Genomic DNA, 25,207 nt, shown 5'->3' on the forward strand with positions numbered 1-25,207 from the left:
TGGCCCTAATTCTGCAATAAGATCTGTGAAAGCTGACCCCGTGAACACACAAAAAAGGACAGGGGCCACTGTAAACTGGGTTAAGATTCTTATATGAAAGATACTAGAGAAGTGCAAAGTCTTAAGGCCAGGTATTTGAAATTCACATGCCAAATAAATAATTTACTAATCTACAAACAGACAACAGGTGCTAAGATCCAGAATTTCTTATATATGCACATTGTACACATGTTCAATCCAGGCCACTATTTTAGGACACTTCTCCCAACACATTCATAATAATACTGTGCATTTTATCTGCATGCTCAATTACAAATCCCTCCCAGTATCCACAAAAGCAAATGACAGTGGGAGACTGGCTACGAACTGGACGTCACAGGCCCAGTAATGGCAGGAGCTGAGAGTATTTCTCTCCAACTGCCAATGAGAGCCAGGGAGATGAGCCCAATGACAGCAGGCGATGTGCGCAGAGCGCTGCTGTTAAAGTCAGCGGGAACACTTGTGGCTGGCTGCCGCAGGGTGGCTGTGTCGGGCGGCGCCGCCTGCAGCCCGGCGCACTCGGCAGCACCTAGCTCTGCGAGCCCCCGGCTGGCAGGACTGGCGCAGCAGGTGCCGACCCCGCACGGAGCTCGGAGGGAGCAGGTGGCTTCTCGGCCGGGTGCCGGCTGAGCAGACGCTGCTTTCTGGGGCGGAGATAGGATGCCGGGAGGCCTCGGGGCGACGAGGCTGGCTTTCCCGGCGGGCGGGCGCTCATCGGCTTCTACCAAGAGTCGCCGCGGCCAGTGAAGAAGCAGCGGCCCTAGCCCGGTTTTTTTTTCGGGATCGGGAAGCCCCGTAGACTCCGCCTCGCTCGAGCCCAGCGCACAAGCGGGGCCCAGCAGACACCCCGCGCCGACCCCTACAGTCGCCGCCGATTGACTCCGTCGCCAGGCCTGGAGGCCCTGCCCACCGGGGAGGGGCGGACGGGCACGGGATGGGAGGTGCATCGCGCTGTGCTACAGCGGAGGCCGCAGCAGAGGGCCGAGAGGGCAGCTAGGGCCAGCCCCGGTGCTAGCGCACAGTGCCTGGCCCGCCCCCAGTCACTCGAAGGCGCTTCCCGCCTGGCAGCCTCCGCCTCCCGCCCGGGCCGCACCAAAGAAGATACGATGCGAGGAGCCGCGCCACGTGCCTGCTACAGCACCGGCCCGGCGCTTCGCGCTGTTACTGGGGTCTCGGGGAGATGCCCGCGCACAGGCCCTTCAGCCTCGTGGCTCTGCCTGGTGTTAATTTTCGCAGCTGACGCGGCCAGCAGGAGGCGCATGAGAGGCATGCGGACCTGCACGCGCCACCTCCAAGGCGGGGTCCGGCAGTCCCGGTCCTGGCACCCCCACCCCCGCCAGTTGCCCGCAGTTACCGTGCACCAGGGAGGGCTCCCCCCTCCCTTCTCTTCACACGGACCGTGTGTCCACCAGCTGGGGGGAACGTGCGTGCGCACCCGCATGACGTAACGACGCTGACTGCGCGCAGGCGCACTGGTGGCTCGCACTCCCCCTCCCTCCCGCCTGGCTGCCTATCCGTCACGTGCCATAGTCGGGGTCCTCCCCGACATTGGGCCCGGGCCTACGCCGCCCACAGGCGAGGCAAGGGGAAGATTCTCGAAGAGAAGCCGCTGTACGGTCCCCGCACGCGATGCGCCGTCCCCGGGGAAACGCTGCCATCGAAGCCCCGGCCGGCTCCGGTCCCCCCCGCAGCGGCACTGTCCGCCGCCCTTGCTGCAGGAGTCATTGCGCTCACTCGAGGCCCCGGAGCTGGCTGCTCGCCCCAGTAGAGAGCGGCCGCAGGTCGGCCCCCTCCACCCGTAGGCGCGCTCCGACAGCGAGGGGCCGCGCCCACGGACTGCCTCTGCAAACGGGGCTCTGCTAGGTTTACGCAAGCGCTGGCACCTCTCCATACGCGGGCTCTAAGCCTCCGGGGCAGTCAAACTCCGACTGTGTCCCTTGTAGAGCTCAGCCCGCTGGGCGCCCCACTCGCCTCCTGAGCATTTACTCCCACAAAACTACTGTGAAGTCAGGCAAACATGCAACAGCCAACCATCAAGCACTGTAAGGTCTGCTCTTCCCTGTGTACAGAAACACTGCTCCTCTACAGGTCAATACAAATTTCTGTTAGGCTGTTTTGTAGAGCTCTCCAACAACACATTTCATCTAGGGATCACTTCTCTTACAAACTATATTTAAAAAGGGGTGAGGAGTCAGCATAGCCCAGGCTGCATACCCAAGAGCATCCTTTTCTAACAAAGATCCTGTAAAACGTTTTAAACTAAAAATCATTAGTGGTTAAGTACTAATCTGATGGCAAATATTGCTTGTCACAATGGCTACTTTTTATTTTATTTGTATTTGCAGGACGCACAATTGCACATTACACACTGTAGGTATTAAAATTCCAGTCACAATTCCTTATATTATGTATCTAAAAATTCTCCTAGGCCACCTCCAGGGAGGAGGTGCTTGGGCATCTAGAAGAAACCTATAAAATTTTGTGATCAAGAACATGCCAAGCACTTTTGAGTATATACCCAGCAAAGGAGAATTCTAATAAGTGAAAACCTGTTTAATGTCTGAAAAAAAATTCTGAGCATTAAAAGCTGGGGTTAATAAAATACACCTTGATATATTTTGTTTTGCAGGTTTGCAGATATAATTTGAACAGCCCTAAAAAAAGGAGCATCAACCTGGTCATTTAACCTTAAAAACACTATCCGCACAGCTTGGGAGAAACAGTTATTTATTATAGGGTGCCAAAAAAAGTCAAGGAAACCTAACTGATAGTTCAATGTCAAGCTACCAAAGCACCAGCAACCGAGAAATTTGACTTGAATAAATGACTAATCATACCAAGTAATGTTATCAAAGCATCTATTTCAGTTTTGTTAGCATTATTTTCCTTTTGCCACTGAAATCTAATTTTCAATACCGAGAGTTAGCAGGCCTAATGTAACATTAGGGAAGGCCAGTCCTCCCATGACTGTTTCTAGGCAACAGAACCTTATCCAAATGCATTTGGGATAATCTCTCATAGTTTTGATTCCAAGAACATCACAGAATAAAGAAACTGCACAAACCAAGCCACGTTTTCAGGCACAATAGACACATGTGCATCAGATTTAAAAACATGGATAGTCTATCATTCTCTCCAGAGCAGACAAAATATTTCCCCTTTGCTCTTTTAGATCAAAAAGTCAGGAACAGTAAAGTAAGACTTGAAAGTAAAATGCTAGGCGGCAACACACTGAAGTTTAACTCAGTGGTTTGAGCATTAGCCTGCTAAACCCAGCATTGTGAGTTCAATCCTTGAGGGGGCCATTTAGGGATCTAGGGCAAAAATCTGTTTGGGGATTAGTCCTGCTCTGAGAAGAGGGTTGGACTAGATGACCTACTGAGGTCCCTTCCAACCCTGATAGTCTATGATTAAATCTATCACCACTCTACAAAAGAACTATTTAAGTACCTAATATCACTGCAGAAGTCAATGTGAAATACTGGTTCTACTACGAAAATAGAGCTCCCTTGTTCTACAATACTAAATTACTGACACATCTTCACCAGAAAAATATGCTGGATTTGTTTGTTTCTAACATTACAAGAATCATGCAAATCACAAGGGGCTGCTGCTGTTATTTATTTAGCATGGATCTGGTTCCACCGTCTTTGGACAGGCTTCAAACAATATTCTGAGAAGTTACTAGAACTTCTTTGCACAGAAGACTAGTTTCATCTAGAAAGCAGTGAAATGCACCAGTGGTTGTTTTCCAAATATCGAGTGGAAGTAGAATGGAAAACTGGAAAGTGAAACAAGTATTCCAGTAGCCTTAATATACAAGACATTCATTTAAACCATATACACGTTTAAAACTGGGTTAAGAGTCCTGCATGCCTCCTCTTGATTTTAATTCTTTTGCATTCTTTTGTTTTTCACTCATTTTCCTCTTTATTGTTTTCTCCCTTGGGTTTATTCTCGTTTTCTCTGAAGCTATATAATTTGCATAAATAAATGTATGCAGTTATAGTGTACCCTCCTAGATAGCAAAAAGATGTATCCAATCTAGTATAAAGGCTATATTTACTTGTAAATCATTCATTTAAATCATGGATTTTGATCAACTTTTCCATTTGTTCTTCAGTTATCTGCTAAAGAAAGGTGTCTTCTCATTGGTTAATATAACCATTTTAAATATGTTGATTTACAACTATTTAAACAATTTATATAGCTTTAATATTTTGATTCTTATTAATTGTGCATTAGTATATTAAAATGGCAAATGATATATTGCTTATTTGCTAGATAATTAACTTTGTGCTCATGATTTGTGTCAAGCTGCATTAAGATGGTAATTGAAGTTTAATTAACAACAAAACACTACATACATTTTTATTAAACAAGCCCTTATGTAGTACATGACCTATTGTGCCACACTTATAAAGCATGACCTCAAAAGTTAGAATTGGAGGAAAAATATGTTTCTTTATATAGAAAAGAAACCTTTAATGCAGGCCTGCACAACATGCGGCCAGGGGGCCACGTGCGGCCTGTGTGGGCTCACTGTGCGGCCCGCGGGGGGTGATAGGCAAGTGATGGGTGAGGGAGGGGGGCTGATGAGGCAAGCGGGTGGGCAGTAGGGGTGGGGGACTGAGGAGGCGGGCAGTGGCAGAGGGTGAGGCAGCGAGGTGGGGCGATGGGGGGCTGAGGAGGCAAGCGAAGAGTCAGTGGCTGACCTGGTCTGGCTCCCATGCCTTCTCCAAGGGTTGTAGCTGTCTGGAGGTGCTTGCCTTCCACACCTTCCTCATTCACACCTCTTTCATTCAACAGGGCAACTGATTACAAAGTTGGGAGATCTTATTCTACTTCTAGCAAAAAGACATTTTTCTTTTATCTTAATTTTACTACCTTAGGGGCCCGCTATAACATATTACCAAGGTTCAATACCGTTGTTTCAGTGGGGCAGTGCTGGGGAAGGAGGGTTTGTTTCCACGGGGCGGCTGGTGCTGGGAAGCAGGAGAGTATTTCAGGGGCTCTGCGCGGCGCTGGGGGGGCGTGTTGTGTTTCAGGGGGGGTGCAGGGGTTTGGCCCTCAGCTGTTTTTATTGGAGTAATACGGTCCTCGCCGCTTTACGAGTTGTGCAGGCCTGCTTTAATGCAAAAAGAAGAACATGGACCGTAGTCTTAGTTGGCAATCCACACTGCAATACTGGCTGATAATCAAATGAAGCACTCCTGCGTGAATTCAAAGTCGATTTGAGGTGCATTACAGTATATTGATCTCTTTAATGCAGACAAGAACTAAGGCCTGGTCTACACTACACGTTTATACCAAATTTAGCAGCGTTAATCCGATTTAACCCTGCACCCGTCCACACAACGAGGCCCTTTATATCGATATAAAGGGCTCTTTAAACCAGTTTCTGTACTCCTCCCTGACTCGAGGAGTAGCACTGAAATCGGTATTGCCATGTCGGATTATGGTTAGTGTGGCCGCAAATCGACTGTATTGGCCTCCGGGCGGTATCCCACAGTGTGCCACCGTGACCGCTCTGGAAAGCAATCTGAACTCGGATGCAGTGGCCAGGTAGACAGGAAAAGCCCCGCGAACTTTTGAATTTCATTTCTTGTTTGCCCAGTGTGGAGCTCTGATCAGCACAGGGGGCCATGCAGTCCCAAATCCAAAAAGAGCTCCAGCATGGACCGTACGGGAGATACTGGATCTGATCGCTGTATGGGGAGACAAATCTGTTCTATCAGAGCTCCATTACAGAAGACAAAATGACAAAGCATTTGAAAAAATCTCCAGGCTATGATAGACAGAGGCCGCAGCAGGGACTCAGCACAGAGCTGTGTGACAAGCGTAACGGAAAGCCAAAGAAGCAAATGGACGCTCATAGAGGGAGGGAGGCGGGACTGAGGACTTGAGCTATCCCACAGTTTCTGCAGTCTCCGAAAACCATTTGCGTTCTTGGCTGAGCTCCCAATGCCTGAAGGGTCAAAAACATTGTTGCGGGTGGTTCAGGGTATGTATTGTCAATCTCCACCCCCGCCATGAAAGAAAAAGGAAAAAAAAATAAATCATTTCTTGACTTTTTTCAATGTCATCGTATATTTATTGGATGCTGCTGGTAGACGCGGTGCTGCAGCGTTACACAGCAGCATCCCATTGCCTTCCCTTTCTGATGGCAGATGGTACAATAGGACTGGTAGCCGTCATCATCCCCTGAGTGCTCCTGGCTGGCCTCAGTGAGGTCGGCTGGGGGCGCCTGGGCAAAAATGGGAATTACTCCTGGTCATTCCCTTTTTTAAGCTTTGTCTCCTGGAGATTCAGTCCTGCCTGGACTATCATAGCAGCTGGAGGCTGCCTCCCCCTCATTTTATCTCAATAAAGTCAGAGTTGTTTCTTATTCATGCATTCTTTATTACTTCATCACACAAATGGGGGGATAACTGCCACGGTAGCCCAGGAGGGGTGTGGGAGAAGGGAAGCATCGGGTGGGGTTGTTGCAGGGGCACCTCCTAGAATGGCATGCAGCTCATCATTTCTGCGGGATGTCTAGGGCTCTGACCTGGAACGGTTGTCCTCTCTGGTTCTTTAGTCGGCTTGCCTGATATTCTGGGCAGGACTGATTCTACCTTTAGACAAAACATAAAGAAGGGAATGACCTGGGGAGTCATTCCCATTTTTGTCCATGCACCTCTGGCAGACCTCACTGAGGCCAGCCAGGAGCACCCATGACAGCAGCAGATGGTACAATAGGACTGGTAACAGTCCTGCTAACTTGCAAAGGCAAGTGAGTGCTGCTGCGTAGCACTGTCGTACTGCTTCTGTCAGCAGCATCCAGTAGACATACGGTGATAGTGAACAAAGGCTAAACAGGCTCCATGGTTGCCGTGCTATGGCGTCTGCCAGGGCAATCCAGGGAAAAAGGGCACGAAATGACTGTCTGCCGTTGCTTTCACGGAGGAAAGATTGAGTGACGACATTTACCCAAAATCATCCGCGACACTGTTTTTGCACCATCATGCATTGGGATCTCAACCCAGAATTCCAATGGGAGGGGGAGACTGCAGGAACTGTGAGATAGCTACGCGATAGCTACCCACAGCGCAACGCTCCAGAAATCGATGCTAGCCTCGGTACATGTATGCACATCACCGAATTAATGAGCTTAGTGTGGCCACGTGCACTCGACTTTATACAATCTGTTTTACAAAACCGGTTTATGTAAAATCGGAATAATCCCATAGTGTAGACATACCCTAAGAGTGTTCCATCCTATATAAGGACTAAAAAAAATTAACTAATGTATCTATTTGAGTCAGATAATCTTTTGCCACTTTGGAGAACCTGTAACAACAGATAACGTATTGCAAGTAAATTTTGTCACCTCTGGAACCTTTGGAATCCAGATATATTAACATCATAAGAAGGGCCATTGGTCTGACCCAGTATGGCCAATCTAGAGCAGTATCCTGTCTTTCAACAGTGGCTAATGCCACGTGTTTCAAAGGGAATGAATGGAACCGGCAATCATCAAGCAATCCATTGGGTTGCCCACTGAAACTTTTGGCAAACATAGGCTAGGGACACAGAGCATGGGGTTACATCCCCGACCATCTTGGCTAATAGCCATTCATGGACCTATCCCTTATTAACTCATCTAGTTCTTTTTTGACTGTTATGGTTTTGGCCTTCACAACATCCCCTGACAAGGAGTTCCACAGGTTGACTATGCATAGTGTAAAGAAGTACTTATTTTTGTTTGTTTTAAATGTGCTGCCTGTTAATTTCACTGGGTGACCCATGGTTGTGTTATGTAAAGGAGTAAATAACACATTCTATTAACTAATGTTTGGAGATATATTTGCAACATAAACTGATCTAAATTCATCCTTTGGTTATGCTCACAAAACCACATGGACTTTGACTGGGTTATAAAGGTGTAACTCAGCACACATCTTGGCCTATCATTGTTATCTGGTGAATCATATCAGAAACTGGCATAAGTAACTGATTATTGTATAGAAATTAGAGCAGGAAATCACCAGATTATAAACTCAAATTACATTAAGTTACACACAAAAGGTGTAATTTAAATCTAAAGTAACTAGAAAGTCTTTTAGGCAAGCAAGAGGTTTCAGAAAATATTTTATATAGAAGTTATAGTTGTGTAATCAACTGTACAGAAAAGCAATTTAGAGGGAAGGGTCAGTTGGTTTGGCAGGAGAAAGCCCAAGTCCTTCACTCTTGCTGTGTAGTAACAGGGATTTTTCAGGGGAAGAAAAAAGAAAAGGGTAATTTTTCACCAGTCCTAAATTCACTTAGAAGTATGAGATTAATTGCCCTGAAGTGAAAAATCATCTTTGTAGCCTCAGACCAACTACAATATGGCAGTGGCAATTTAAACTTTCTCATGCCGCTCTGTTATTTTACCTCAAACCTATAATGGAAGGACCAACTCTCTAAGAAAGTAGTGTAGTCTCCATGTTCGTTAAATATTTCCCCGCTACTTACAGATCAGTAGTGGACACCTGCCTAATGGAGACTAAAATGAACTCACCAACTTATTCTACGCTCACTTCCATTTAGTGGTCTAATGAGTAATATCTTTCAGTCTCTACCACTTCAGCTATTATCTGTATACTGACCTAGATGTGACAAGGCTTTGTACTCTGAGCCATGCAGTCCTCTCTTTAAAAATAAGAAACCACTCTATAGCCCCAATCCTTCAATTTACAATGTGCAGGCATACCTGCACAAAGCCCCACAGCAGTTCAGGTATCTACCTGAGCACTGCAGGATTAGGTCTTACAACAAACCAATGTGCACAAACAAGTGGAAAAAATTGTAAGAAGTTAGTTTTCACTCAAAACAGTGGTGATTATTTTTAAGTACATAGATAAATAGCATGCTCTTTTAATTGTATTTTTTAAAAGATATATCATTATGATAACATTTGCTGAAAATCATACAAAGTCATTTGTACACTCTCTATTCAGGGAGTCACCATAAGTCTGCCATATTTTTAACCACTCCTTACCCTCTCCATTCTGAAAGTTACAGAACAGGGGAATAAAGCAGGGAAATGTCATGTTGTGCTTCCTGTCATAGCAACTGTGGCAGACGGAAAATGAAACAGACAAGAATCATGCAGTTTCATCAGTTTCACTCTCTTATTACAAGCATTCCAAAAATGTAGGATGTGCAGGAGTTCTCTGCAGGGGGCACTCATCCAGAGGCATAAAAGAGAACAAGCCAGGAGTGAAAGAGACACAACAACAAAAATAAGTGAGATAAGACACAGACAAGGGAGAAGGCTCATTTGAATTCAGAACCAAGCATTCTCTCTCCAGGTTGTTAATGTCTACCAACCACCTTGAGCCAACTAAATAAACAGTATAGACAAGCCCTATGGCCACCACTTTTTAGCCGGAGGGAGAGTTACCCTGACTTTTTAAGGGGTGAGAAAAATGGGAAAGATGGTCTTTTGACTAGTGCACCAAGTCAGGAGATCTGGATTCTATTTCCACCTCTGTCACAGACTCATTATGCAGAACCGTAGGCAAATTACTTTATTTCCATGTCTGTTTTCTCATCTTAAACTTGAGATAATAAGGTGTAATGTTTGCAAAACATTTTGAGATCATCGGATGGAAAGTGTTACAGAAGGAAAAAGCTATTAATACTATAAAAGCGTGTCAAAGTGGGATAGTATTCCGCCAATTAAAAAAAAAAATAAAATTTTATAAGGGGCATGCTCTCCTACCTTCTGTTGTATTCTTAACTCAAATTAGGTTAGTAATCCTTTCCCTACTTCTCTAGCCCTCTCATTTCCAAAATGGGCTTTTCTGGAGGTAGTGGTTCTTATGATGAACAAATGATACTCTTCTAGTGGACACAATTTTATTTAAGTCCCTTTCATGTATCTACCTCCGATTTTCTGCACCCTCTTTTTCCTCTCTGTTCCTTTTCAGATTATTCCCTCCTATTATCCCTCTTGCTACTTTCTTCTTATCCCAAACCTCGATCATCCTTCTTACTCCCATCCCATTGCTACCTCTTCCTCAACTCACAGAAATAAAGGAAATGGAAGGGACTGCAATTTTAAAAAAAATCCACATTAATATAAGTATTTGGGATACATCGTCTGACTGTAGCAGATTGTCCCACTCTAATTTTCCAATTTATTGGAAAATGGAAGAGCACCCCTATCATCACGACAAGATTCTTGCTAACAGTCACACAACAACAAAAAAACAAAAAACCACCCACCCTTCAACCCCAAATCTGACTACCAATTTAACCCAGAACATGTCTTTTAAAAAGTCACAACGGTTTAATATCTAGACCCATCCACCTTCTCTAGGAACCCTAATAAGGAAGAATTCGCCAATACCTCTGAGGGTATGGCTACACTGGCACTTTACAGCGCTGCAACTTTCGCGCTCAGGGGTGTGAAAAAACACGCCCCTGAGCGCTGCAAGATACAGCACCGTAAAGCCTCAGTGTAATCAATGCCGCAGCGCTGGGAGCGTGGCTCCCGGCGCTGCAAGCTACACCCGTAGAGGATGTGGTTTACGTGCAGCGCTGGGAGAGCGCTCTTCCAGCGCTGGCGCTCCGACCACACTCACACTTCAAAGCGCTGCCGCGGCAGCGCTTTGAAATTTCAAGTGTAGCCATATCCTAAGACTGAGGATTCCAATCACTGATCACCTTCTGAAAGAAAAATCCCCCTTGTTAGATTTTATCCCACAGCATAGGTCCAACAACGCTACACCAACTTTGGATCCTCACTGTCAACTACAGAACCTAGATCGCCTTGCCATTCTCCCTCCTCACCCCAAGTATCATAGGGCTCATATGAACCGTGGAGTCTGATACATTGACTACTGATAACACTGCTAGTAATCATTGCTTCTAATAATCCCCAGTAGTAAAATATATCATAATTCCCAAGGAAGACAAAATTAAAGAAATATCTCTGATCAGGACTGTAGATCCAAGGGTGCACTCTCGCAATGTGAAGTTAGATTTTTGAAATATATCAACATATTCTGCACTTTATGCTGCCATAACCTAACCTATGAAAATAAAAGAGCAAAGAATATACTAGAATCTGTAACACATGGAGCTGCAAAGTACTAAACAGAATATGCAAGGTAAAAAAAAAAAAATCCATGCAACAAAAGATGGAAATAGTGGCTACAGCTCAACAATAAATGTCAGAAGAAAAGTGTTTCATTAACACAAATGAAAAGAGCAAGAATCACCATCTTAATGAAGAGTCCAGTTACATACAAGATACCACATACACATACAACCTACAAGAGTAGATGTGGCCCTGTTATGCCTGAGACTAGAGATGTTCTTGCTCCCTGACATGTGTGTGGTTTCAGTTTGCAGCAGGAGCATGCCAGCTCGGCGATCTTCAGGACAGATTTCTGAGGGAGGCGATCGCTGTTGACCATGGAGGCTTTGCACACTGACACACTGCTGTGGTTTCACCTGTTGGGCATCCGGTGCTACTGGAGCCCTAAGGAGATCTGTGGACTATGACCGAGATAAGCCAAAGGGACTGGTTTGAAGCCCGGAGCTCCCTAGATCCTCGACTTGTCTCTCTCATCTGCAGCCCCGAACCCCGTGGAAGTGGAGCCTCAACGCTTCGCGCTCCCGCAGCCACCCAGCCCGTGCGGAGGAGAGCGCTCTGCGCTTCTCGGGGAGGCTGTAAACTCGAGGTCCCATCTGCTCGACATATCGACAGCAGCAGGGCGGCTCCTGGCAAGGTACCGGCCTCGCCGCAGCACAAACCCTTCAGACTTCCCCCCGCGCTTAGGATCACTGGAAGGGCGATAGCTCCTTGTGCAGCCAGCGGAGAATCGCAGCGGCCTCCCGAGCGGGGCTAGGTCAGGCCGCGCTCCCCGCGCCGGTGCCCGGATACAGCCAGCGGTGCGGCTACGGTCTGACTTTCGACTCTGCCGCGAACTCCCTTCGGCACCCCCAGCAGCGAGGCTCGGTCACGTGATCGCTCTCACGCCCGCCCTGCGCCTGCTGTTCGCGTGCTCGCGGTAGCCGTTTCTCGGGGGCTGAGGAAGGGCCCAGCCTGCGCGGGAACCGCCGCTCCCTCACCGCGCCCCCTACCACCGCCTGGGGAGTGGCCCACCTCGCTCTCGCCTCAAAAGCGCCCCCGAGAATGGGAGGCCGAGCCGCCGCTGGCAGGCGCAGGGGAGAGCGATCCCGTGTGATTGGCCCGCTCAGCTCACGTGACACCCCTACCTCACGCCACCTCCTCGAATAAAACTTCAAAATGGGGGCGAAAATGCCGGGCGGTTCCCATCGCGCGCTCCGAGTTCCTACCTGCTTCCCGCCGCCAGTTCCACGCGGCGCAGGGCCACACCGCAACCCACGAGCCCAGCTCGCAGCTCCTGAGGCCTTCGCGTGCCACGCGCAGCCTCTTCTCTCATTGGCTGTCGGCCTTGTCACGTGCTATCACCCCCCCCCTCGCCTGGTGGGCCCGCCCCCACACCGTGGGACGTGAGCCTTCCGGCGCGAGGCAGCAGCCTGCAAGGAGGCGATGTTTGGCGCGCGCACTGAGGCGAGACAGGCCCCAGAAAGCAGGCAAAGCAAGCGGACCTCGCGACGGCCGCACAAGCGCCCTCCTGATTGGCTCTGTGACCAGTACACGTAGTTTCCGTTCCTTCTCTTGACCACGCCTTTTCTGCCCCTCCCCTGCGCGAGGGAAACGCGCTGTTCTCGCGTGGGCCAAACAGAACTCGTTCCTCATTGGTTCCCTATAGGGCTCACGTGATTCTCTCCTTCCCCTTCATGCCCTGCCCCAAATAACGGCCTAGCCCTGTCACGTGGTCGCCCGTCGGGTGAGGCGAGAGCAGGCTTGGTGTGAGAGGAGCTGGGAGGGAGCTGCTGAAGCTGTGAGCCGAGCGGATGGACCGGGCGTGCTGAGCAGGTGTCTTCATGTGCTAGGTGCCTGAATGCCTCAAGTCATCTCCCTCTCAGCCTCTCGCCGTGCCTGGCATAGTAACCACCCACTCTGCCCTTCTCTGGAGCGTGAGCCCCCTGGATCTGCCTGAGCGCTGCTCTCCCCAGAAAGTCCAACCTCTGCACTGCGCCCCAGGAACGGGCATGACACCCCTGCTAAAGCTGCAGATGACAGAGGAGTCTCCTGGTGTCTCAGACATGTCCCCTGGGCTAGCACTTCCATGAAGATCTGTGGCACCTGAATTCGAGGTGCTGCTTTACAGAACAGGGGGATGAACATTCCAGAAGACCTGCAGCCTGATCCGGGACCCACTATCAATTGCAGAAACCAGGTTAACGGAGTAAGGAATCAGGCTGCTGATGCTGAGTAGTGGATAGACTACCACAAAGCAGACTAGCTGGGGCTTTGCAAGAGAATGACAGCTTTATGTTGTAGCTCACATACATTCATCGGATATGTGATATTTCTGAGGAATCTCTTAACTTTGTAAAACCAGCACCCCATGGACACCTCTGGATTCCTTGGAGGAGCCTGAGACAGAGATCCCCGCCAAGAACTGTGAGGAGAAGGAGAGAGGGAGAAGACATGAGCAGGGACTCCAGCCATGCCATGAGCTAGGTAGGGTCTATTTGCAACTCCACCACAGTCTAGCCCAGGGGTCAGCAACTTCTGGCATGCGGCTCGCCAGGGGAAGCACCCTGGTGGGCTGGGCCAGTTTGTTTACCTGCCACATCAGCAGGTTTGGCTGATCGTGGCTTCCACTGGCCGCGGTTTGCCATCCCAGGCCAACGGGGGTGGCAGAAAGCCGCGGCCAGCACATCCCTCACCCACGCTGCTTCCTGCCACGCTCATTGGCCTGGGACAGCGAGCTGCGGTCAGCCAAACCTGTCGACACAGCAGGTAAACGGACTGGCTCTTGTAATGGTCCTTGTGTCTGGTTGTTTAAAGTCAGTAGAGAACTGCTGCACCTCTGCCATCCACGTTTGAGGCAGCTTTTCCCACTTTGCCTCACAGATATTATGCAGGACACAAAATGTAGCTATAACTAGGGCCCTACCAAATTCATGGTCCATTTTGGTCAATTTCATGGTCAGAGGATTTTAATAATCATAAATTTCATGATTTCAGCTATTTAAATCTGAAATTTCAAAGTGTTGTAATTGTAGGGATTCTGACCCCAAAAGGAGCTGGGGGGCGGGGGTTGCTGTACTGCTAGCCTTACTTCTGCACTGCCGCTGGCGGTGGCACTGCCTTCAGAGTTGGGCAGCTGGAGAACGGTGGCTGCTGGCTGGGAGCCCAGCTCTGAAGGCAGAGCTGCCATCAGCAGCAGTGCAGAAGTAAGGATGGCATGGTATGGCATTGCCACCCTTACTTCTGTGCTGTTGTCTGCAGAACTGGACCTTCAATCAGCAGCCACCACTCTCTGGCTGCCTAGCTCTGAAGGCAGCAGCGCAGAAGTAAGGATGGCATGGTATGGTATTTTCACACTTCTGTGCTGCTGCTGGTGGCGCCCTGCCTTCACAGCTGGGCACTTGGCCAACAGCCGCTGCTCTCCAGCCGCCCAGCTCTGAAGGCAACACCGAAGTAAAGGGGGCAACACTGTGACCCCCCTAAAATAACCTCCTGCAACTCCTTCTTGGGTCAGGACCCTCATTTGAGAAATGCTGGTCTCCCCCATGAAATCTGTATAGTATGGGTAAAGGCACACAAAAGACTAAAAGCAGCAGAGAATCCTGTGGCACCTTATAGACTAACAGACGTTTTGGATCATGAGCTTTCGTGGGTGAATACCCACTTCGTCAGATAAATGTAGTGGAAATTTCCAGGGGCAGGTATATATATGCTAGCTAGCAAGCAAGCTAGAGATAACTAGGTTAGTTCAATCAGGGAGGATGAGGCCCTGTTCTAGCAGTTGAGGTGTGAAAACCAAGGGAGGAGAAACTGGTTCTGTAGTTGGCAAGCCATTCACAGTCTTTGTTCAACCCTGAGCTGATGGTGTCAAATTTGCAGATGAATTGAAGCTCAGCAGTTTCTCTTTGAAGTCTAGTCCTGAAGTTTTTTTGCTGCAGGATGGCCACCTTAAGGTCTGCTATAGTGTGGCCAGGGAGGTTGAAGTGCTCTCCTACAGGTTTTTGTATATTGCCATTCCTAATATCTGATTTGTGTCCAAGGTGCCACAGGATTCTCTGCTGCTTTTACAGATTCAGGCTAACACGGCTACCCCTCTGATACAAAAGACTAAATTTCACAGGAGGATACCAGATTTCACAGTCAGTGACACGTTTTTCATGGCCGTGAATGTGGTAGGGCCTTGATATTTTTCTCAGTGAGATCTAATCTTGTGAGTAAACCCTGGCGGCATCCCTTCAGTCTACCAAAAGCACATTCAATTGTCATTCTGCACCAGCTGAGCCAGTAGTTGAATCTTTCCTTCATGCTGTCAAGGTAGCCATTGTATGGCTTCATGAGCAAAAGGAGCAAGGGGTGGGCTCTCCCATTTCAAGATTGCCAATGGTAATCTGCCAGTCAGAAAAGAATACTCCAGTTTACAGCTTTCTGAACAAGCCTGTGTGCTTAAAGATGTAAACAGCATGTGCCTTTCCTGACCAGCCCACACTGATGTTGGTGAAGCATCTACAGTTATCCTCCAGTGCTTGCATAACCGTAGAAAAGTAGCCCTCTCTGTGGATCTACGTGGTGGCAAGGTGGGCAGGTGCCAATAGAGATATGCATGCTGTCTGTTGCCCCTCTTCAGTTCAGAAATCCCATTGGTGCAGATCCATCCACTATATATTGCACATAGCTGAGTCACAGTCCTGTGTAGCTGGAGACAATGGCCCTACACACTTGCATAATAACAGCCCCCACTGTGGATTTCCCACTGACTGGTAGTAAACCAGCATTGCAAGTTTCCACAGTGCGACCTCTACTTGCTTCTCCACTGTCCATGTAACTCTCATTCTGGTGTCCCTGTGCTGGAGGGCTGAGGCAAGCACACAGATGCAGGTATGTGGCCTTTTGCATCCAAAAGTTCTGCAACCACTGCTTGTCATCCCAAACCTGCGTTATGATGTGATCATGTGACAAGTCAGCTACTCATTTCTCGGGACCAGATGCGGCACTCCACCATCTGCAGCTGCTCCAACACCACCAGCAACCTTGACATTTTTTTCTGCTACGTCCCTCAGTAAACTGTCTTTGAAGACATTCTCGTGTCCCTGGCTATTGTGGCACTTCCTGTGGGTCTGAAAATACAGGATATTCATGCATCCTGTATTTGCCATGTTCATGAGAATAATGCAGAGCTCTTTGTGCTCCATGCTTCTTTCAGACACCAAAAAGTGCCACGTGAGTTTGTGAGATTTTTTTTTTTAAAGTGCAAAAATTGTGGGATATGGTTGGCATTATGGGATGGAGAAAGATCCATGCTTGGAACTTGACCCCTAGCTCCCAGAAATCTCAGGGCAAATAATTTCTATTCCACAACACATTGTAAAAATTTCCCAAAAGGTGTGCCAGATTGTGTGGCATGGCACACTGGCATACCTACCCACCCATGGTGCACTTTATATTGACATGCATCTGACGAAGTGAGTATTCACCCACGAAAGCTCATGCTCCAAAACGTCTGTTAGTCTATAAGGTGCCACAGGATTCTTTGCTGCTTTTACAGATCCAGACTAACACGGCTACTCCTCTGATACTTTATATTGACATAAGCAGTCCTAATGTGTTAGCACAGTGTTGACATAAGCAGCCAAGTATGCATACACCCAAGTGATATACAAACTTTAGGAGCTGTACACTGATGCAACAGCATCAACCACATTTGGTAGTGTAGATGTGGCCTTAGGCTCCTAAATCACATAGGCATTATAGAAAAAATGTCCCTAGGTCTACACCAGAAAAACAACTGTTTCAGGGAATGTGGCTGCAACAGAGCTTTCACATAAACCACTTCTAAACATGGTTGAAAGTTTCAGTGTAGATTGGACCTTTACTAGCTTTTGCAATCAGGCTGCCGTCCTGGAGGCGTCTTGGTGGGCTTTAGCCCGGTTAGAAAGTTTTGAAGGCTAAATTTTTAGAGGGTTTAACTAGATCTACACTGTAAATTGAAACCTTGTTTGTAACCAGGTTAAGAGATAACCATGTTTTAACCAGCTCCTTGACACAATTGCATCTGTAATGTAAATGGGGCTCAGTTCCACAAGAGAAAGATGTTAGATCCAATTTTAATTAACAGATTCTTTAGTTATCAAGAAGAATGGAGGAAATAGAACATGTATTAAATTTGCAGATGATACTAAATTGGAAGGAACTGCAAACACCAGAAATAAGAGAAGTAATACAAAGGGACCTAAAAAGGTTAGAATTATGGACAGAAATATTTCAGTTGGACAAATGCAAGCTAAGACATACAGGGGGAATAAAATAAGTCACAAATATTTATTGAGAAGGAGACACTTGGAAAGCAGCAATGCTGAAAGAAATTAGGATCAATCATGGACAACATATTAGAAATGAGCTTGCAATACAATATGGCTGCAAAAGAAGGCAACATGGTTTTGGTTTGTAAAGGCAGAAGAATCCCATCTCAGAGAAGGGAAAGTCTTTATACTGCTCTGGTGAAAAGGTTCCTAGAAAACTGCATTCAGTCCTGGGAACCTCAATTCTAAAAATTTATAGATAAATTGATGTTTGCAGTGTTGGAGCCATGTTGGTCCCAGGATATTGGAGAGATAAGGTGAATGAGGTCATATCTTTTACTGGACCAATAAAAGATATTTCCATTGGTGAGAGACAAGCTTTTGAGCTTCAGATAGATTGAAGCCAGGGTGATGCCCAAAATAAACCTATACCAAAGCCCACAGTTCTCACCAACCCCTTCACTGCCCATTCCCACCCCTGTCCCTCACAACCTACCTTCCCTCTGTAGGCTGATCAGATTTTCAAAGCAAAGCGCTAGGAAACGAGTGGGGTTGTCATGGAAAGGGTTTTGGTGGGGGACCAGGAAGGTTGATAGGACAATGGGACAAAAAAGTAGACCTCTTGTCCCATTCTCTGCTTTTTTGAACAAAGAACTGTATACATGTGACAGTAAAGGGAAAAGTAGGACAAAACTACATTAGAAATTAATACATAATTAATCAAACATGAGAACACTCTAACAACTATTTGGGGTTCCTACCTTACACACAAAAGGGTTTTGTTATGTTGTTCATAGATTCAACAATCCATAGTTCCCCAGAGCATTCTCCGTGGGAGTCCGCAAGGCTGTCAATGCTCTTTTATCCTATGGGTTTCCCTGACCAGCTGGTAGAGATGGTCCCAGGCACTAGTGATGTGTGAGAAAGATGTCTCATTGCTGTGACATTGCAAATCCTCTTTTGCCCGACTTGAGGTTCCCAATATAAACTCCAGCTTTTTCTGCTTTTGTAGAAATTAACTCACATGGCCTAGCATGATTGCCCAAGCGACCCTTTCCCCCAACCCTAGCACAGGGGTCAGGGACAACAGCAGTTCCTGAACTCTCTTGAGCACAGGGATTGCCCCCAGCTAGTGTTCCCTGTGGTGCTAGCCACCCTATAGAAGGTGAAGGGGAGACAGAACTACCTGGCCCCTCATACATTGGTCAAAAGTGGAGCTGGCTGCCCACAGAGGGGACCACATGTAGCACTACCAAGAGGGAGGGAATTAGTGGGTTCACTGCCCCTTTGTATTGGCTTGTTCCTGGAGGGACTGTGCCTACCTGAAGCACAAATCCTCTGGAAACTCCCTCTGTGGTGGCATGACTCAACAGGGCTCCTGCTGTGGGAGTCCCTAACAGGGGTGGGGAATCTACAGCCCATGGGCCAGACCCAGCCCACGGAGTCATTTCATCCAGCAACTCTTCACGCCACAGGCTGGAAGCCCCGAGTGTCGGTGCCCCCTGGCAGGGCTGGAGCCGTGAGCACAGGGTTGCCAGGCCATTAAAAGTCAGGTCAGCTCCTGGAAATGACTGGTATGTCCCTGCAGCCGCTAGGCACGAGAGCAATCAGGGAAGCTCTGCACTACCCCCGCTGCCAGCACTGGGTCCGCAGCTCCCATTAGTCAGGAACTGTAGCAAATGGGAGCTGTGGGGGTGATGCCTGCAGGTGCAGGCAGCATGTGTCACGCAGCAGCCCCCATCCCCTCCACCTAGGGGCTGGACATGGCGGGAGCTTTTGGGAGTAGCGCGGAGCCTCAGCAGAAAGGGAGCCTGCCTTAGCACCACTGACTGGGAATTGTCTGAGGTAAGTGCAGCCCAGCCGGAGCCCGCACCCCAAACACCTGGCCCCAGGTCAGAACCCCCTCCCATACGCTAACTCCCTCCCAGACCCTACACCGTAACCCCCAGCCCAGAGCCCCCTCTTGCACCCCAAACCTTTCATCCCCTGCTCCACTCCAGAGCCTGCATCCCCAGCCAGTCCTCACCCCCTCCCACACTCCAATCCCCTGCCCCAATCCCAGAGCCTAGGGGAAGCCCCGACCCTCCATGCTCACTCCCCTGCAGGGCTGTGTGTGGCCCGCAACTGATTTTTTCTGTGGGTCAGTGGCCCCAGATAGAAAAAAAAAGGTTCCCCACCCCTGCCCTAACAGGCACAATCCTCCCTTATTATTTGACTAAACCTGACTGTTCCTTGAGGCAACAATAAAACAAATCTCCAAGCAGTGCCCCCTATTTTTGCCAGTCATCCCATTCCCAAGGGACGCTTTACATCTCCATAGGGCTTGTCTTTTCCCCTTTTTCAGTTGTATTTAGCACTTTCCCCACAGATCAGTTTTCCCCCTGTTCTCCAACTGACATTCCCCAACTGCCACAGGACCTTCCAATCCCAATCTCCTGTCCTTTTTCTAGTAGAAGGGGCATCAGCCAAATATTCTGTTGCTGTCCGAATAGCAATAAAGAGGGATAATATACCACAGATATCCCATCATACTACCCTTTAGTTAACATAAATGATGGATATTACATTTGTGGGTGAAAGATTCTTTCCCTATCAGAATAAATAATAACGCAACTCTATAAAAATTCATGTCTGCTTGCAGGCATGTTACCTGCAGGGAGATCATAATTCCATGGTGACATGGAGAGAACTGGCTAAATCTGAGATCAGTGAAAAATTGCCTAACCAGTAAAATATTGCAACGACTTTCAATGCCTCATAGTCTGGAGGAATTCCAAGCCAAACATTCTGCTTTCACATCGGATGCCCTTTAAGTTAAATCTGCCTCACTGTTGCCGTTTTTTAAAAATTGCTTTACCATTATTTTCTATACATAGGCCGATGCACTCCAAAAAGCAATACATAAGTTTTCCTCGGCTTCACCACACCACCACCAGCAGTTCCCTGACAAGCACTGTTCTAAGAGCTGTGCACATTCCTGTTCACACTGTGCCACACAAACAGATGGGCAAATATACCGCTTTGTCTATTGAAAAAAGAGAAACAGGGCAAAGTGACCTCTCAGTTATATTAGTGCATCTCCAATGAAATGGGTAGAATTACATCAGTGTCGGTGAGAGATTTTGTCTGTGAATATCTGGCCTACAGGCATCTTCTTTCTCAGCTGCCCTGGATTTTTTGATCTGTACCTCGTCCTCCCACCATTCAGGAACTCATGAAAAGCATCTGAATATTTGTTTAGGATTATATGTGGTGGTGTCTTGTAATGTGTGAAAGATGCTGACATAAAATGGATGGCTCCAAATGTGATTTTTTTTTTTTTATTATTTTTTTTAAAAACGCTGGCTCCTGAGTTCTAGATCGTAATTGCCTTGAATGATTGTGCAGGCTTCCAGCATGCAGCTCTTTGCCTCTTCCACTAGCAACTCTCATTGCTGTTGTAAATACCACATGCATGCAACTGGGGGCATTCACAGTGCCTGGCTGGCAGCTTCTCTTCTTTACAGCTATGGCTGCTTCTGCCTCTGAGCACTCTCTTCGTTGGTGTAGATGTAATTTTTCAGAAAAACCTTTGCAGCCCATTTATAGAAGCTTGGAGGCAGTTAACTTACTTTACTGGCATTTTGGTAGCAACCCAAGAGAATGGCTCTTTGAGCGTTCCTCTGGTGACACATGCTTCCTGTAGCACCTTATGCAGACTGGTACATTTGGATGAGCCAGTCTTTGTTTGCAGCCGGGATGTGTGTTGAACAGAATTTCAGCAGAGCCTGAGATTTCTGACCCTCGCAGTGAGCTCTTTCTTTGTCAAAGGCGCACAGAGACAGCATTTCATTGTTTAAGGACAGCAAAACAGGCACAAATGTAAACATTTCCCTCACACTTTGCTTTTCTTCCAAAGGCAATGAGCAGACACACTGGAGAGCTAGTTTGAAGGAGCTATCAGTAAAATAATATTGAAGTATTTATATTTGCATCTGTTAGCTTCTTTTTGCACTGAAATTGCCTACATACATTTCAGTGTATATTATTTTCATGCTCCTAGATGACCTCTGCTTGAAGTCAAAAACTGCTGGCTTGTTGCTAGAAATAATTGCTGTAAATGCTTTTTTTGTGTGTGCTGATCTTTCAGATTTGTGACAAATTATTTTACAGCAAATATTTTTAATTCTATAATATTCATATTTTAAAATAATAAGAGGTCTGGAGCCCTGCACCATACACCCACAGGGGTGATGTGGAGATAAATTAACAATTGTGAGGGGTTCAGATGTTGTTTGTAGTGTTGCTGTAGCCGTGTTGGTCCCAAGATAGGAGGGAGACAAGGTGAGTGAGGTAATATCTTTTATTTGGCCAACCTCTCTTGGGGTGAAAGAGACACATTTTTGAGCACCACAAAGACCTGAAGAAGAGCTCTGTGGAGCTTGAATACTTGTCTCTTTCACCAGCAGAAGATGGTCCGATAAAAGATATTACCTCATCCACCTACAAACATCCTGAAAGACAAATAACCAGCAAAAGCTGCAAAGAATAAAAAGTGACAGTTGTAGAATGTGTTTGGTAATTACTGCTTTTCCTTCCCTATTTCGGTGGTGACCATATAAATGAGTCCTTTAATACTTTATATACGGCTGTCTCTCAAGGCTTTGCATGCAAAAAAGTTAATGCAAAACAGAATGGCAAATTCTGCTCTCTGTTACACCCTGTAGCTCCATAGAAGGCAATAGAGTAACTGAGAGCAGAATTCAAATTAATGCCATTGGAAATCTCCTTGCCTGAAACAAACTTATTATACAGATTAAAGCATTCACATGGTAAAACTGGCTTGGACAGCATGCACTCTACTATGTTGAACCAAGAAGTGGGCGATCTGTATAGACAAAACAGTACAATTAGATTAGTATGGGAAAGTTATTTGATCAGTCACAATGATGAACACTCCATCTGGTCTTGAACTGCCTCCCATCAGAACAGCTTAAAGGGCCTGATTTGAAAGCCCACTTAAAGTAAATGGAAAGATTCCCATTGACTTCATAGGCATTGGATCAGGCCCAATGAAAGGCATTTTTCCCCTTACTTATACTGGTGCTTCCTCACGAAGTAACAAGGTTGCAGTTTATGTAACAGAGGAGAGCATGGCCCAGGGGAAGGTATTCAGATTACACAGAAATTGTTAAATGAGATTTTAGGGATAGAAAGATTGGAAGGACAAAAACAAGCCTGAAGGCAGGTTCAAAAGCAAAACAACCTCTGGCAAATGTTGTGAAGGATTTTGCCTCTATATCTATGGACCATTAAATTAACATCTATTTTTTAAATTCTTTTACAGGCATATTTGTGTGGAATGTAAATAATGAAACGTGAAAGATTTGAAAACTGGAGGCCAAATTCTGTTCTCAGTGAAATCAGTGCCACCCCACTGACTTCTGGTATATGAGAGGTTTTTAAGGTCAGGCTTGACAAAGCCCTGGCTGGGATGATTTAGTTGAGGATTGGTCCTGCTTTGAGCAGGGGGTTGGGCTAGATGACCTCCTGAGGTCCCTTCCAACCCTGATATTCTGTGATTCTATGAGGGGATAAACATTTAAATAAACCCTTTTTCTTCAGGGCATAAACCAACCACTAACAGCCTGGGATTAGGAGGAAACTTCCCTCTGGGCATATTATGCCATAATTGTCGATCACAAGGTTTCTTGCACCCTCCTCTGAAGTATCTGTTATGACAATTCCTATGTTCCTAACCAAAGACAGAATTTGGCGCAGAATGTTTTAAAATTAAATTTCAGCCACTGTAAGTATGTGTTCTTTGTGGATAAATACTTTAAAGTTATGCCAGAGTTTATGGCAGAGCAGGTTTAAGTCTCAGTTTTGAACCCCGTATGATCTCTGTAACCATGGGTTCAAAATTCCAGCAGGATTGACTGTGCCCGTAACCATCTCAGGAATAAAACTGGTATCATGCTGTTTACTCTTTGGGTGCATCTTCACTATAAAAAAATGATGTGTTTTTACCTCATGTTAGCTCACTGGATGTAAACTACTGAAGACAAGGCAGTTTGTAGCTTTCATACATTAGCAGGCTAAGGTAAAGACTCTGGGGGGAGTGAAGGATTTACTTTTACCTGTTAACTCATGTGAAAGTCATAAACTGCACTGTCTTCATCAAGATTATGTCTCATGTTAGTTACCACATATTAGCTACCACAAGGTAAGAACACACCTTTTTTCATAGTAAAGTCACATGCCTGGTCATGCGTTGTTGCTGTGATAATTGACAAGAGGTTTACTGAGTAAAAAACATCACCGTATTTTTAAATGAAAGCTCAGAGTTAGTGGGGGACACTCCAATGTGCAGATTTTCTGATGCCAATAAAAATGAATCTAGCAACAAGCTAGACATAAGAGGTGGGTTCCATGAAGAGATTTAGGCTTCTAAGTCCCATTTTTCAGGCACCACTGTGATCCACAAAATTCCTGCTCAGTTGCTGCCAAATTCTGTAGACGTCTAAAGGTATGTCTACACCACAGCAGCACAGCTATGGGGCTTCAGCTGTGCTGCTGTAGTGTAGATACCTCCTAAATCGATGGATGGGATGTTTCCATTGCTGCAGGTAATGCACCTCACCGAGAGATGGTAGCTAGGTTGATGGGCAAATTCTTCCATTGACCTAGCTGTGTCCACAGTGGGGGTTAGGTCAATCTAACTACATTTCACAGGGTCTGAAATTTTTCATAGCCCTGAGCAATGTACTAGGTAGACTTAAGTTTTAGGTGTAGACCAGGGATGTAGTTAGGTTGACAAACTCACACTGTAGATGCGGTGTAGACCTAACTAAGTCAACAGAAGAATTCTTCCATCAACCTAGTTTCTCTCAGAGAAATGAATTATCTACATCAACAGAAAAAAACTTTCCATCAATGTAGGAAGTATCTACACTACAGTGCTACAGTGGCACAGCTGCAGTGCTACAGCTATGTCATTGTAGCATAGACATACTCTTAGTGTTTTCCTCTGTGCATGCACACTGCAACGTTGCTCTAGGCTCCTGGACACCTCTCTTGCCTAAGCAAGTCACAAACAGGGAAAGATAGATGTTTGGCTGCCCAACCCAGTAGGCAGTCTGAGTATGCCTACCAAATCGGGCCCCTCAGGCAAGTTCACACAAAACAGCTGTGGGAGGGAAGAGCACCCTTAGAACCTTTAGCCAAGTGGATAAGGTACTCATCGACAATGTGCTTCAAGGTCTCCCCTCCTTCAGAGGAGGAGAAGAGATTTGAACAAGGCCCTACCACCTCTAAGGTGAATGTCCTCATCACTAGGCTATGGAATAGTCTGATATGAGAGCCCCCTCAATCTCTCCTATTGACGTTGTTCTAATTTAATTAAACAATGGAAAACTTAAATATTACCTGAGCCAGAAAAAAGAGTTAGAATGACTCTATAGCCTAGTTAGCCACTAAGCAAAAAATATAAAGGAGTGATGCTGCTGCCTCTTTTGTTTCAGGTCCTGCATGCAGCTTAGGTGGTCAAGCACCCATCCTTCCGCAATTCATGGATCACGAGCAGAGGTGCCTCTGTGCAGCCCAGGCTTAGGCTACCTTTAAGAGAAGGGTGGGGCTTAGCACACAGACCTCTGGTCGGTATCTCCCACGGGCTAGCTTAGGCTGCTCTCCGCCTAATGTGCTGACTTTGTGAATCACATTCTTAGGTGCCTACTTCTCCCTATTCATTGTATAAGGAGCCTAAGTGCCTAACTCAGACTTT

The 25,207-nt window shown here is 46.7% G+C and overlaps 1 protein-coding gene across 7 annotated transcripts in view; it reads right to left on the bottom strand.

Annotated features, from left to right (window-relative positions):
* MGA (MAX dimerization protein MGA) overlaps positions 1-12,823 on the bottom strand; it is a 94,555-nt gene extending 81,732 nt beyond the window's left edge. For 5 of the 7 annotated variants that reach the window (XM_075065455.1, XM_032793866.2, XM_032793865.2 and 2 more), the window contains exon 1: positions 12,379-12,823. The gene's annotated coding sequence lies outside the window, so the exon portion shown is untranslated. Of the gene's footprint in view, positions 1-1,393; positions 1,501-12,378 lie in introns of those variants that run through there. The other 2 variants (XM_032793862.2, XM_075065454.1) reach the window with 2 other exon arrangements.
* Between the last annotated feature and the right edge of the window lie 12,384 nt (positions 12,824-25,207).

This window comes from Chelonoidis abingdonii, chromosome 4 (genome assembly GCF_003597395.2).
Source record: "Chelonoidis abingdonii isolate Lonesome George chromosome 4, CheloAbing_2.0, whole genome shotgun sequence".
In the NCBI taxonomy this organism is placed as follows: Eukaryota; Metazoa; Chordata; order Testudines; family Testudinidae; genus Chelonoidis; species Chelonoidis abingdonii.